Raw genomic sequence first — 15,146 nt, 5'->3', positions numbered from 1 at the left:
AAGGAATTCCCACTTCCCAGTCCAGCGTGGGATATTACACAACGGGCCAGGTGCAATAGACTTGACTTTCCCTCTTTATTTTACTTTTCGTTTTCTCTGGTACATCTGATTCTGGCTAAACAGGAGGTGGGGATATTAGCCCTGACAAACAGCGATTTGATCCCACAGGGCAATTCCTGTTGAAAACCAAGATAACACAAATATTTTTAATTCTTCAAGTTGAACCCAGATTAAGTATTTTTGTTTTGTGGGTGATCTCTCTGTTCTTTTATTAAGGGAAGATATTTTATCAGAGCTAGGAATATTTGCATTCCTAGCATGGGAAGAATTTAAAATTCCCATCCAGCACATAGTTTGAGCAAATAAAAAGAACTAGAGAGTTTCTGCAAGATAAGGTAAGATCATCTTAATCAGTTGAGACTCTTGAGCAAGGATGAATCTAATAACGACAGATTGGCCATTTCAAAATATTCTTTTCACCTTAAGCAGAAAACTAAAATGCATTTAAGCTGCAGTATTCTGAGCTCAGTGATGGTCGAAGGCCCTGGCGGAATTGATTGGGTTGGGTTGGGCCACTTCTCTATGGGAAAATTTGCAAAAATATCCAACTCCAGGGCTTCAGTGAAAAACATTTGGGCTCCAGGGAATCAATGATGGCTAAGTTTTATAGTGAACCCCATTGGGGATCAGAGGAATTAAGAAACAGAACTATGGGAGAGAAGCAGCATGAGGAATAGCAAAACCAGCCTCATTGTACACAAGGTTCGTCTTTCAGCTCATAACCAGTCAATTCCTTGGTGTTATGATTTTCTGCGTTAAGATGAGGGTAGAGAATTGATCGGATCAGGGATGATGGCCTTTCTTCATTTTAGTACCTTATTGATCCTTTCCTGAAGTCTGAATTATTTGGTCATGTGACAGTTCTGCACCCCAACAAGAGCCCTCATATAATTTGTGTCAGGAATGATTTTTGATCTTGGTACCTAAAAATCATTCTGAACTCATTTTAATGGTAGACACTGTTGCCTACACAAACACATTCCCCTTCCTCTTCTTCCCTAGCAGAACCTATTTCCCATAATAAAAACTTAAAATTCAAGATAGGAATCCAACTTTCCAGCCTTATCTTGCCCTTAGGATTGGCTGTTTAACTCATTTCTGGCCATTTGTGGATTGAGGGATTCTAGGAAATATTTTACTTTTTGATAAAAGGAGAGAGAAGTAGGAAGACAGTTTGCTTTTGCATTTTTTTGGTTTTGTTTTTCTTGCTACCGCTTTTTCCTCTCTTTAACATAGTTGCGAAGGGACGTGCTATTTGAAACTGTGGCAGCCATTTTGTGAGTATGAGATGATTAGACTGAGGAGGCTCAAAGGAATCAGAGCCACCATGCTAGGGTTGACAAGGTGGAAGGACAAAAGGATCTTGAGTCTGATGATATTGTTAAAACACTGGGACCATGGATCTCTTGCTTTCTTGTTGAAGCCATTTTTAGATGAATACTCCATTATAGCCCAAAGCCTCCTAACTGTTAAATGTATCCATTGAAACAGTGGCCACACATTCCAATAGAGCACAGAACCCTGAAGAAATACATGACCTGTGTACAATGATCATCTCAAATCTGATATTCACAGATGTAAGCTGGCATATTCCTCCTGGCAAAAGTAGAATACCAGGACTTGCCTGACCATGGTCTGAGAATTCATTGGTTAGTATTAGCAGAGCCTAGGACCATGAACACTGTCATCATTAATGAGCAATCAGTAATCACTGATGTTACAATTGAATATGAGAAAGAAACATAGGATGATGCTCCATATTTTACACAATGTTTATTTCCCTTTCTTTCTAATTTTTTCACAGTCTTACTTCTTTCGGCTTCAGAGAAACTCTTTTAATTTTCTATTTTGTCAATTCTGATGTCACTTAATTCTTCAGTGTGGTAAAGCAACAAACAGAACACTGCTGATTGACCCAGAGCAGTGCCAAAAATGTATGTATGGAATGTGAGGACACGCTCTATTGAATAAGCAGAAATTTAGTTAATCTCCCAAGGAATCCAACACCCCACCACCACTACCACTCCCCACATTTCACATCCTCTAATCCTAGTAACTAAGTGATCCCCAGACTGGCATGTCTTCCACTCTGCATATCCTAAACTACAAATCCCAAGGTATTGAGTTACTGAAATTGGTACAATTCAAAGGACTTGGAGAAATTCTGCTCTTTGGGAACATATCCATTTTAAAATTTTGTTTATTTCAAAGTTCCTGCCCTGATTTGCCTCTTGAAGAGTTTGGTTTTCCTTATATATAAGCAGGGAATTGTAATGTGTGCCATATTTTGTAACTTGGTTAACTTAAAGATATTAACATTTTTTTTTTAAAACATCTACTGGATTTTAGATTAATAGTGATACCATCCTAAGCTCAAAGCAAAGAATCAGGCCTGATTAGTAGCCAAGGCATTCAGACTTCAGTACTGAGAGCAGTGTGTAAGAAATTCAGTTCTTCTGGAGGACATTTAGCATTCATACCTGAAATGTGTGAGAGGAAGCAGAAGCCTGCCTAGAAAAGTGCTGTTTGCAATGCTGTGAGATACTCGGAGTGGTGCTTCATGTGTGATGGATCAGTATGATTTGTATTGTGTATTTTTGGTTTTATTGGTTGTTTTTGTTTTATTTCTCTGAAAGCTATTCTTTGCTTTTGTTTCTCAGATAAAAGAAAGTTTGCCTGAAAGTAAGCAAGAGTGGCTCTCCCAGCATGACGTGTTCCTGGCAGCCATGTGGGTCTTGCTCTGTGACTGCTCTTTCATTTCGGGTATTGATTTACAAAGCATCACCCACCTTTTCTGCACTACACAGGTGTGGCCAGGGATAGCCACCTCAGTGATGAGAAAGCCCGGCTTCTATCAAACAGAGGCAGCAACGCTTGGTAGTTCAACAATGGAGCATCCGTTAGCTTAACGGCTGAGAAGTCTAGCTCTGATTTATCACTCCTCGCCTGTAAAGGTCATGGACAAATCAGGAAGCCTTTTGGGCCTCTCTTTGCTCTGTCTCCAAGTTGAGGTGGTAAAAATGCCAGCCTTATTCTCACAACATTGTAGAACTAATGATTATCAAATTATTATAAAGCAGAAAGTGGGTATGATCACATAAGTATATAAATTAATAAAAAATAATTGTCGACTGTGTACTTTATGATTGGGTTCAGCTGTATACGACAGGAAAAACAGTATCTATATCTGTTTGCAGGCATACCTGGAAGATATTGTGGGTTTGGTTCCAGACCACTGCAATAAAGCAAATATCACAATAAAACAAGTCACACCAATGTTTTGGGTTCCCAGTGCACGTAAAAGTTATGTTTACACTATACTGTAGTCTGTTAAGTGAGATAATAGCATTATGTCTGGAAAAACGCTGTAATACCATAATTAAAAAATACTATATTAAAAAATGCTAACCATTATCTGAGCCTTCCGGCAAGTGGTAATCTTTGCTGGTGGGGGGGTCTTGTCTCAATGTTGGTGGCTGCTGACTGATCAGGGTGGTGGTTGTTGAAGGTTGGGGTGGCTGTGGCAATTTCTTAAAATAAGACAACAATGAAGTTTGCTACACCAATTGAGTCTTCCTTTCATGAAAGATTTCTCTGTAGCATGTGATGCTGTTTGACAGCATTTTACCCACAGTAGAGCTTCTTTCAAAACTAGAGTCAATCTCCTCAAACCCTGCCACTGATTTATTAAGTTTGTGTAATATTCTAGATCTTTTGTTGTCATCTCAACAATGTTCACAGCATCTTCACCAGAGTAGATTTCATCTCAAGAAACCACTTGCTTTGCTCATCCATAAGAAGCAACTCCTCTTTTAGCATGAGATTTATTAAGAGATTGCAGCAATTCAGTCATGTCTTCAGGCTCTATTTTTAATTCTAGTTCTCTCGCTATTTCCACCACATCTGCAGTTACTTTCTCCACTAAAATCTTGAACCCTTCAAAGTCATCTGTGAGGGTTGTAATCAATTTCTCCCAAACTTCTGTTAATGTTGATATTTTAACCCCTTCTCATGAATCATGAATGTTCTCAATAGTATCCAGAATGGTGAATCATTTCCAGAAGGATTTCAATTTACTGTGCCCAGATCCATCAGAGGAATCACTATCTATGGCAACTATTGCCTTATGAAATATATTTCTTAAATAATAAGACTTGAAGGTTAAAATTACTTCTTGATCCATGGGCTGCAGAGTAGATGCTGTGTTAACAGGCATGGAAACAACGTTAACCTTCTTGTACATCTCCATCAGAATTTCTTGGGTGACCAGGTGCACTGTCAACGAGCAGAAATATTTTGAAAGGAATGTTTTTCTGAGCAGTAGGTCTCAACAGTGGGCTTAAAATATTCAGTAAACCATGTTGTAAATAGATGTGCTGTCATCCAGGCTTTGTTCCATTTATAGAGCACAGGCAGAGTAGTTAGCATAATTCTTAAGGGCCCTAGGATTTTCAGAACAGCAGATAAGCATTGGCTTCAACTTTAAGTCACCAGCTGTATTAGCCCGTAACAAGAGAGTCAGCCTGTCCTTTGAATCTTTGAAGCTAGCTAGGCATTGACTACTTCTCTGTAGCTATCAAAGTCCTAGATGAAATCTTCTTCCAATATAAGGCTATTGTGTCTACATTGAAAATCTGTTGCTTAGTGTAGCCACCTTCATCAATTATCTTAGCTAATAACTTTCTACAGCTTCTACATCAGCACGTGCTGCTTTACCTTGTACTTTCATGTTACGGAGATGGCTTCTTTCCTTAAATTTCATGAACCAATCTCTGCTAACTTCGAACTTTTCTTCTGCAGCTCCCTCACCTCTCTCAGCCTTTATGGAATTGAAGAGAGTTAGGACCTTGCTCCGGATTAGGCTTTGGCTTAAGGGAAAGTTGTGGCTGGTTTGATCTTTTATCCAGATCCCTAAAGCTTTTTTGCATATCGGCAATGAGAATATCTCACTTTCTTATCATTCGTGTGTTCTTTGGAGTAGCATTTTTAATTTCCTTTAAGAGCTTTTCCTTTGTATTTGCAACTTGGCTGTTTGGTGCAAGAGGCCCAGCTATCAGCCTGTCTTGACTTTCCACATGCCTTCCTCACTGTGCTTAATCTGTAGCTTGATTTTTAATTTTGGATTTAAAGTCAGAGATGTTCACTTGAACACTTAGAGGCAATTGTAGGGTTATTAATTAGCCCGATTATGATATTGTCATGTCTCCAGGAATAGGGAGACAGGGAGGTCTGAGGAGAGGGAGAGAGACAGGGAAACAGCCTGTCGATGGAACAGTCAGAACACACACAACATTTATCGATTTAGTTTGCCATCTTACATGGGTGCAGTTCGTTGCACCCCAAAACAACTACAATAGTAACATCAAAGATCACTGATCACAGATCACCATAACAGAGATAATAATAATGAAAAAGCTTGAATATCACACAAATTACGAAAATTTGACACAGAGCCACAAAGTGAACACATGCTGTTGGAAAAATGGCACCAATAGGCTTGTTCAATGCAGGTTTGCCAAAACCTTCAATTTGCAAAAAACACAATATCTGTGAAGTGCAATAAAGTGAAGCACAATAAAACAAGGTATGCCTGTATCTATCTATATCTGTACATCAACAGTAAAAACATCAAAATGGTGGCTTCGACAAGATAGAGGAATATTTCTCTCACATGTCAAGTATGTCTAGAAATAGGTGGGCCTGGGCTGCAATTGTGACTCCACAGAGACTTTGGAGATGAAGGCTTCTGATTTCTATTCCTCCAACCTGAGCACATGACTGCCATCACCTGGTCTGATATGGTTGCCAGAGCTCCAACCATTACATCTGCATCTAGCAAGGAGGGAGACAGGGAGAAGAATGGCATGTCTCCTTGCTTTCATGAAGTCTTCCTGGAAGTTTCATATTACACTTCTGCTTCTATTTTCATTAATCAGATCCTTAGATGAATGGCCACAACTTCCTGTCAAAGAGCTTGGCAATTTTAATTTTTTAAAAATCTATTTACTCTATATTAAATTAAAAAGAAAATTAGAAAGAGGGGCCTAGCTAAAAATCAAGCCTCTGTTTTTAAGTAAAAGGAGAGGAAACATTATTGGGATAGGAGGTAGCTAGCAGTCTGACATATTGAGCAACTGTTGCTGTGTTTAAAATACAGTGCTAGAAGCAGAGGATGCAAACACATGAGATCAATAGGGAAAATAAACATGCAGGCACGTAACCATTATATGTGGAGGCACGTTCTTAATGGCACAAAGATTTCATACTCATATGAGTATACCTAGCTGGACATGATCAAATAGAGCCTTCTACAAGGAAGGATATTTTACAAGAACCTAGAAGGTTGGAAGAGAATTTGGAGAGTATGAGGTGGTAGAATAGAGGGCAAATTTAGTGTAGGAAATGGCATGAGAGAAGGCAAATTATTATTTGATAATGAAGGCTATGCTGTTCATTTTCACGTTTTATATTCTGTACAGGTACAAAAAGTGCCCAGGCCGGGAGAAATTGACATCTGCAGTTGGGATATATACCCTAATGACATCAGTTTCTCTCCTCACAACCTGTCTTTCATCCCCATGGGGTGTGGGGTGAGGAAGAATTCCATTCAGCAACACATACTTTGAGTATCTCAAGCAAAGAGAGGTTTTTTTTTTTTTTTTTTGTATTTATGATAAAACACCCAAATATGTATCCAAGCGGGATTACCAGTCTGGGTTGGATCCAAGAGACTTTGGTTACCAGAACTATTTCTCATCATAAATCCCCAAACAAGTTGAGTTTTTCACTTCCTCTCCTAATCTGCCGTGGAGCACAGCCGAGTTGCTTGAAGTCATCTAATTCTTGGCAGTGGCTGCACTTCCAAGATGATGGAGTGATTATTTTCCATATACATCATTATTATTTCTAGTATAAATATTTATCAAGCACTCACTGTGCAATAGAGAAGAGCTCCTGCTTGGTGGTCTCCCAGCTGAACAAAACAAACACGGGTAAAGGCAGAGCAAAGAGGTGGGAAGAGAACCTCAGCTGGTGGGAAACAATAGGAATTGATTCCCCACCTCCTCTTCTTTTTATAATTTATTATTTTATTTATGTTTAGTTTTGTACAGTCCACATGATCAGTTGTGAACTAGACCATTGTGATTTATAGGAATTTTTTTTAATATATAATTTATTTTTTGTTATCTTTGTTGAGAATGTACACAGCAGAACATGCACCAGTTCAACAATTACGACATGTATTAATTCAGTGACATCGATTATATTCTTCAAATAATCACATCCTCCTTTTCTATACTGTTCCCCCCGTTAACATAAATTTACTGCCCCTTAAGTTTCCTATCTAATCCTTAGAGTTGCTGTTGTCAACTTAATCCCATATAGACAGATATTAAAATAGCACAATGCTCAAGGCACACATTCTTTACTAGTTAAGTTGAACTATTGCTTGGTTTTAATAAGGTTTCAGGGAATAGTTTTGGTTCAAAGCTTAAAGATTATCTCAGGGCAATCGTTTTGGGGTTCATCCAGCCTTCATGGCTCCAGAAGTCTGGCTTCCATGAGAATTTGAAATTCTGTTTTGCATTTTCCCCCTTTTGATCAGGATTCTTCTATAGAATCTTTGATCAAAATGTTCAGTAACTAACTCCCTCCCCATCACTTTTTTTTCATGTTGGATATTATTTGGACTTGGCTGCCATATTTCAGATATGTAAATTATATGTGTTTTACATTATTTAACACACTTACATAGGGCTTATACATGCCAGGCACTCTTCTAAGGTCTTTTAAATATTAACTCATTTAATCCTCATGGCAATCTTGTGAAATAAGTGCTATTATTATCTCCACTTGAGAGATGAGAAAACTGAATATGGCGTAATTTACTTGAAGTTGTCAGGTATTATGGCTCTAGAGCAATTCTAGCTAATACAACTTTCCCTGATCTCAGAGGTGTTCTATATCTGCCTTGCCTAAAGGGGTGGACACTGGTCCTGTATGGCTATTGAGTACTTGAAATGTGCCTTGTGTGTCTGAGGAATTGAATTTTTAATTGTATTTAATTTAATTACATTAAATTTAAATAGCCCATATGGCTAGTGCCTACATAATAGGTTTTGCTGCTAGAGTCCATGCTCTGTACCACTGTGTTATGGTTTTTCTTTCTTTTTTTAAGGAGTGAGGGCCAAGAATATTGTGATACTTTTGTAAAACAAAGTTCCTGCCTGTTGCATTTGCTGTTTGATTATGATAAACAAAGTGAGATATAAGTCTGTGGAGAAAAATGAGAAAATCTCTCAGGTAGTACCACTCTCTACTTATTCCCTGGCTATTAAAGAAGACACAGATCTATCTCCAGTGAAAGTTTTCTCACAATTAATGGCAGATGAGGAGGTCAATGGGGAGACACTAAGGGCTGGTTGGGTCACACATATTTGGTAGCACAGCAACATTTTTTTAAAAGCAAAAGCCAACAATATAGTATCTGGTGTCTGCTCAGAAACGTGAAGAGCAGAACAATGTGCAGTCCTACTCTCATCAAGACTGACATTCCCTTTCTTCCTCTTTCCCTCCCCATCCATATACGTCTACATTCTACTCGTCTTTCCAGACTAAGAGCGAGTGCCATCACCAGTATGAAGTTTGCCTTCATATCTCCATCTGAAAGCAACCTCTCTATAGCATGGCTCTTTCTTCTGATACTTAATAGGCTCTGTATTATATCACAGCTGTGTGGTACAAAAGGTTAATGCACTTGTCTGTTAACTGAGAGGTTGGAGGTTCAAGTCCACCCAGAGGCACTTCAGAAGAAAGGCTTGATGATCTATTTCTGAAAAATCAGCCATTAAAAACCCTATAGGGGAACAGTTTTACTCTGACACATGTGGGGTCACCGTGAGTCAAAATCAACTCAAGGGTAAATGTTTTTTGGTGCACATAAGGTCAAGTCCTAACTGTCCTATTGTACTCTCAGCTCTTTAACGTCTAATTTGTTTTTCTATTTATTCTCCATAAAACCTTGAGCAGTTTCTTGCTTGTGTTCCATAGATTTTTTTAACCTTTGTCTCTGTTTCCACTTGGGAAACCCTGGCATGTACTTTTATTACAACATTCACTACCTTGTATTAAAAAACTTGCTGTTAATCCCTTTTCCCATAAAAACTCTGAGTAAGCCTTTAGTACCTACTTCAAAATAGATATTAATAAATGGTAAACCCTATTTGCTGAATGAATGCTTATTTTCAGAACTTCATAGTATATTTTTGTCTTTTGTTTAAAACCAAATGGAGCCTCTTTCCAATGAAATGGGTCTCGTTGATGTTGTTGTTAGGTGCCATCGAGTCGGTTCCGACTCATAGTGACCCTATGGACAACAGAAAGAAACACCGCCTGGTCCTGAGCCATACTTACAATCATTGTTATGCTTGAGCTCATTGTTGCAGCCACTGTGTCACTCCACCTCATTGAGGGTCTTCCTCTTTTCTGCTGACCCTGTACTCTGCCAAGCATGATGTCCTTCTCCAGGGACTGGTGCCTCCTGACAACATGTCCAAGGCATGTAAGACGCAGTCTCGCCATCCTTGCTTCTAAGGAGCATTCTGGTTGTACTTCTTCTAAGACAGATTTGTTCATTCTTTTGGCAGTCCATGGTATATTCGATATTCTTCGCCAACACCACAATTCAAAGGCGTCAATTCTTCTTCAGTCCTCCGTATTCATTGTCCAGCTTTCACATGCATATGATGCGATTGAAAATACCATGGCTTGGATCAGGCGCACCTTAGTCTTCAAGGTGACATCTTTGCTCTTCTACACTTTAAAGAGGTCCTTTGCAGCAGATTTACCCAATGCAATGCATCTTTTGATTTCTTGACTGCTGCTTCCATGGCTGTTGATTGTGAATCCAAGTAAAATGAAATCCTTGACAACTTCAATCTTTTCTCCGTTTATCATGATGTTGCTCATTGGTCCAGTTGTTAGGGTTTTTGTTTTCTTTATGTTGAGGTACAATCCATACTGAAGGCTGTGGTCTCTGATCTTCATTAGTAAGTTCTTCAAGTCCTCTTCACTTTCAGCAAGCAAGGGTGTGTCACCTGCATAATGTAGGTTGTTAATGAGTCTTCCCTCAATCCTGATGCCCCGTTCTTCTTCATATAGTCCAGCTTCTCATATTATTTGGTCAGTCCTGACACACACCTTTCCTGACTTTAAAGCAATCAGTATCCTCTTGTTCTGTCCGAAAAACTGCCTCTTGATCTATGTACAGGTTCCTCAGCACAATTAAGTGTTCTGGAATTTTCATTCTTCGCAAAGTCATCCGTAATTTCTTTTGATCCACACAGTCGAATGCTTTTGCACAGTCAATAAAACACAGGTAAACATCCTTCTGGTATTCTCTGCTTTCACCCAGGACCCATCTGACATCAGCAATGATATCCCTGGTTCCACGTCCTCTTCTGAAACTGGCCTGAATTTCTGGCAGTTCCCTATCGATATACTGCTGCAGCTGTTTTTGAATGATTTTCAGCAAAATTTTGCTTGCATTTGATATTAATGATATTGTTCTATAATTTCCACATTCGGTTGGATCACCTTTCTTGGGAATAGGCATAAATATGGATCTCTTCCAGTCAGTTGGCCAGGAAGCTGTCTTCCATATTTCTTGGCATAGATGAGTGAGCACCTCCAGCACTGCATCTGTTTGTTGAAACATCTCAATTGATATTCCATCAATTCCTGGAGCCTTGTTTTTCGCCAATGCCTTCAGTGCAGCTTGGACTTCTCCCTTCAGTACCATCAGTTCCTGATCATATGCCACCTCTTGAAATGGTTGAACGCTGATGAATTCTTTTTGGTATAATGACTCTGTGTATTCCTTCCATCTTCTTTTCATGCTTCCTGCGTCATTTACTATTTTCTGCATAGAATCCTTCACTATTGCAACTCGAGGCTTGAATTTTTTTCTTCAGTTTTTTCAGCTTGAGAAACGCCGAGAGTGTTCTTCCCTTTTGGTTTTCCATCTCCAGCTCTTTGCACATCATTATAATACTTCACTTTGTCTTCTCAAGACGCCCTTTGAAATCTTCTGCTCAGTTCTTTCACTTTATCAATTCTTCCTTTTGCTTTAGCTGCTCGACATTAGAGAGCAAGTTTCAGGGTCAAACCATCTTGGTTTTTCTTTCTTTCCTGTATTTTCAATGACCTCTTGCTTTCTTCATGGATGATATCCTTGACGTCATTCCACAACTCGTCTGGTCTGCAGTCACTAGTGCTCAATGCATCAAATCTATTCTTTAGATGGTCTCTAAATTCAGGTGGGATGTAATCAATGTCATATTTTGGCTGTCGTGGGCTTGCTCTGATTTTCTTCAGTTTCAGCTTGAACTTTCTTATGAGCAATTGGTAGTCTGTTCCACAGTCGGCCCCTGGCCTTATTCTGACTGATGATATCGAGCTTTTCCATTATCTCCACAGATGTAGTCAATTTGATTTCTGTGTGTTCCATCTGGCGAGGTCCATGTGCATAGTCACTGTTTATGTTGATGAAAGAAGGTATTTGCAATGAAGAAGTCGTTGGCCTTGCAAAATTCTGTCATTCAATCTCTGGCATTGTTTTATCACCAAGGCCATATTTTCCAACTACTGATCCTTCTTCTTTGTTTCCAACTTTCACAGTCCAATCACCAGTAATTATCAATGCATCTTGATTGCATGTTCGATCAATTTCAGACTGCGGCAGCTGATAAAAATCTTCTGTTTCTTCATCTTTGGCCCTAGTGGTTGGTGCATAAATTTGAATAATAGTCGTATTAACTGGTCTTCCTTGTAGGCATATGGGTATTTTCCTATCATTGACAGCATTGTACTTCAGGATAGATCTTGAAATGTTCTTTTTGATGATGAATGCAACACCATTCCTCTTGGAGTTGTCATTCCCAGAATAGTAGACTATATGATTGTCTGATTCAAAATGGCCAATACCAGTCCATTTCAGCTTACTAATGCCTAGGATATCGATGTTTATGCATTCTATTTCATTTTTGACGACTTCCAATTTTCCTAGATTTATACTTCGTACATTCCAGGTTCTGATTATTAATGGATGTTTGCAGCTGTTTCTTCTCATTTTGAGTCGTGCCACATCAGGAAATGAAGGTCCCGAAAGCTTTACTCCATCCACGTCATTAAGATCAACTCTACTTTGAGGAGGCAGCTCTTCCCCCATCGTCTTTTGAGTGCCTTCCAACCTGGGGGGCTCATCTTCCAGCGCTATATCAGACAATGTTCCACTGCTATTCACAAGGTTTTCACTGGCTCATGCTTTTCAGAAGTAGACTGCCGGGTCCTTCTTCCTAGTCTGTCTTAGTCTGGAAGCTCAGCTGAAACCTGTCCTCCATAGGTGACCCTGCTGGTATCTGAATACTGGTGGCATAACTTCCAGCATCACAGCAACACGCAAGCCCCCACAGTACGACAAACTGACAGACACGTGTGTCTATACTAGCAAATTAAGCATTGGGTTATGTCAGACTACCTTCACCATTTTATAATAGCTCTGCTGTGAAAATAGAGCAGGTGGGAAAACAAAGCAGAATAAGCCCAAAGAATGAGTATATTTTCTTGCTTAAATTTGCCCCAGAAACACAGGTTATCCAAAGAGAGTTGGATTTTAGTGAACTGCACAGAACCCAGAATAGTAAAGAGGTGTGAAAAATGGCAATCAGGCAAGCATCACAATTTTCTACAAGTCTAAAGCTTAAGCTTAAGAGAACACATTTAAGACTTTTAAGAAGTGTATGTGAAGGATGTTATGACATTAGGTGAGGTGAGGGAAGGTGCAGAGAGGGGCTGATAGACCAAGATCACTTTGACTGCCTTTGATTTAGTTTAATTGATTGAGCGCAAAAACATTCAAGGAGAAAAAGAACGAGGAGATGGTGAAATTGGCAGATGTAAAATACTGTAGCAGAAATTACCGTAGCTATGCTTTGAGGAGGACTGGAAACGTTTGTTATACTAGGAAACAGCCATTTAAATGGAAAGATGGTTTTTCATGTCTTTTATGGCTTGTTGTAAATGATTAATTAAATACTCTGAGTGTTTCATTAAAAGTATGCATTCCTTCCAAATTAAAGTGTGTAGAGACTCGTTATAAATAAATTCATTGGGGGAATGAAAGAAGCATTTACTTCTAAAAGAATATTACTGGCAAATTTCATCCTTGACATTGATTAAATAGGCTGAATTTATTTTAATGGCAAGACGAAGAAATTACAAGGCTAATTGGTTTTCTACCTTAGTATTTTTGCGTTATTTAATGCATTCATAAGTGATCCAACAATTTTAAGGATTTCACTATATTAAAGCATTTTGCTGTTGAAAGTTTTTTTAAAAATGGGATGACTTGGTTTCTGCTTCACTTTTTTTTTTTTAACCTTCTTACTTTTAAATTAACTCAATGCTAGAAATTATCTTCATGGAACAATTTTAAGTACCTACTATGTTCAAAGCATTGTACTAGATGCCATAGAAAATAGAAAAATAAGACTTGTTTCTGCCCTCCAGAAGCTCAAAATGTCATCAGAAAGACATAGGCACAAAATAACTTTAATATAAGACGGACGCTGGTAAGTAAGTGCTAAAATAATAAAGGTACAAAGTGCTTGGTGAGCCCTGGATGGGGCAGTAGTTAAGAGTTTGGCTGCTAACCAAAAGGTTGGCAGTTCACATCCACCAGCCACTGCTTTGAAATCCTCTGTCCTACAGGGTCGCTACGAGTGTGAATCCACTGATGGCAATCGGTTTAAAGTACATATGGAGTACAGGTTCCCTCTCCATCTGAAGGTTCGCCGTACACCACTTTTCTTTTACGAAAGACCTACATTGGTACCAGTTTTTGCTAACCAAAAGAAGCCCCGAAAAGGGTTTTTGCTTTTAGAAAAAGAGGTGAAAAGGAAAATAGCGTTCCTGTGAGGAACCCTGGTGGTACAGTGGTTAAGAGCTCGGCTGCTAACCAAAAGGTCGGCAGTTCTTATCCACCGGTTGCTCCCTGGAAACACTATAGCGCAGTTCTACTCTGTTCTACAGGGTCGCTATGAGTCGGAATCAACTGCATGGCAACGGGTTTGATTTGGTATGTAAATAGCTGGTTTGGGGGCACATATGCCCTTCTACGGGTGGGCTCAGTAGGTAAAAACTAGGTCTGCAGGCAAGAAGATCTCCAGACCCCCATGATCACCTCTGTAACTTCAAGGAGGAGTAGTCCAGGAACTTCAAGTGCAATGGGCCCAAAAGGTGTGGGTCGCTGGCCCAGGATGTTGCAGTCCAGGCCAGCTTGGGGGATGAGGGGTAGCCTGGTCAGAAAGTCCAGCAATTCCTCCCCCAATCCACCTTCTCCTCCTCGACTTCATCTGCTGCCACCCACTTCTCCTCTGGCTTATAGTCCTCAGACAATGTCCTCCAATGGTGTCCTAGAGGCACAGGTGGCTGCTATTCCCTCACCTGACGGCCCCTGGCAGCTCTCCACCTGTCCAGGGCCACCCTGCCTGGGACCATCCACCACAGCTCCTGGCTGTGTTATTTGGTATGACTGATACTTTATTTTTTGGGTTTGGGAATGCTCAAAAAAATTTTTTCACTTTACACCACTTCCACTTACAAAACGTTTTATGAGAAAGCTCTACTTATGGATGGGAAGAAGGGGGAGTGGTGCACACGAATCAAGGGATTAAGTCTGATGGGGAGGGGATCAAGAAAGGCTTCTTGGAGGAGGAAGGATTTGAGCCCGGCCTTGAGAGATGGCTAGGAATTTAATGCGAGGCTCTGGGGGAGAAGAGGTGGGAAAGAGTTTGTGGGGTCTGGGTTTCCGGGCTGTTTTATAGGGAGGTTTTGGTGTTTCTCTGGACAATTTTGAACTGTCACGTGGAAGAGACGTGTCACACAGAAAATACACAGATCAACTAGAAACTGGTCTGGAAATACAAGCATGTGACTTCAGAGAGGGAAACCATGTCAGGCCTGGGGCATGGGCTACAAAAGTGACAGGTATAATTAGACATTGAGCAGATCAGCATTTTTTGATT

This window comes from Loxodonta africana, chromosome 4, assembly GCF_030014295.1.
Source record: "Loxodonta africana isolate mLoxAfr1 chromosome 4, mLoxAfr1.hap2, whole genome shotgun sequence".
NCBI classification, from domain to species: domain Eukaryota; kingdom Metazoa; phylum Chordata; class Mammalia; order Proboscidea; family Elephantidae; genus Loxodonta; species Loxodonta africana.
This window is presented reverse-complemented; position numbering follows the sequence as displayed.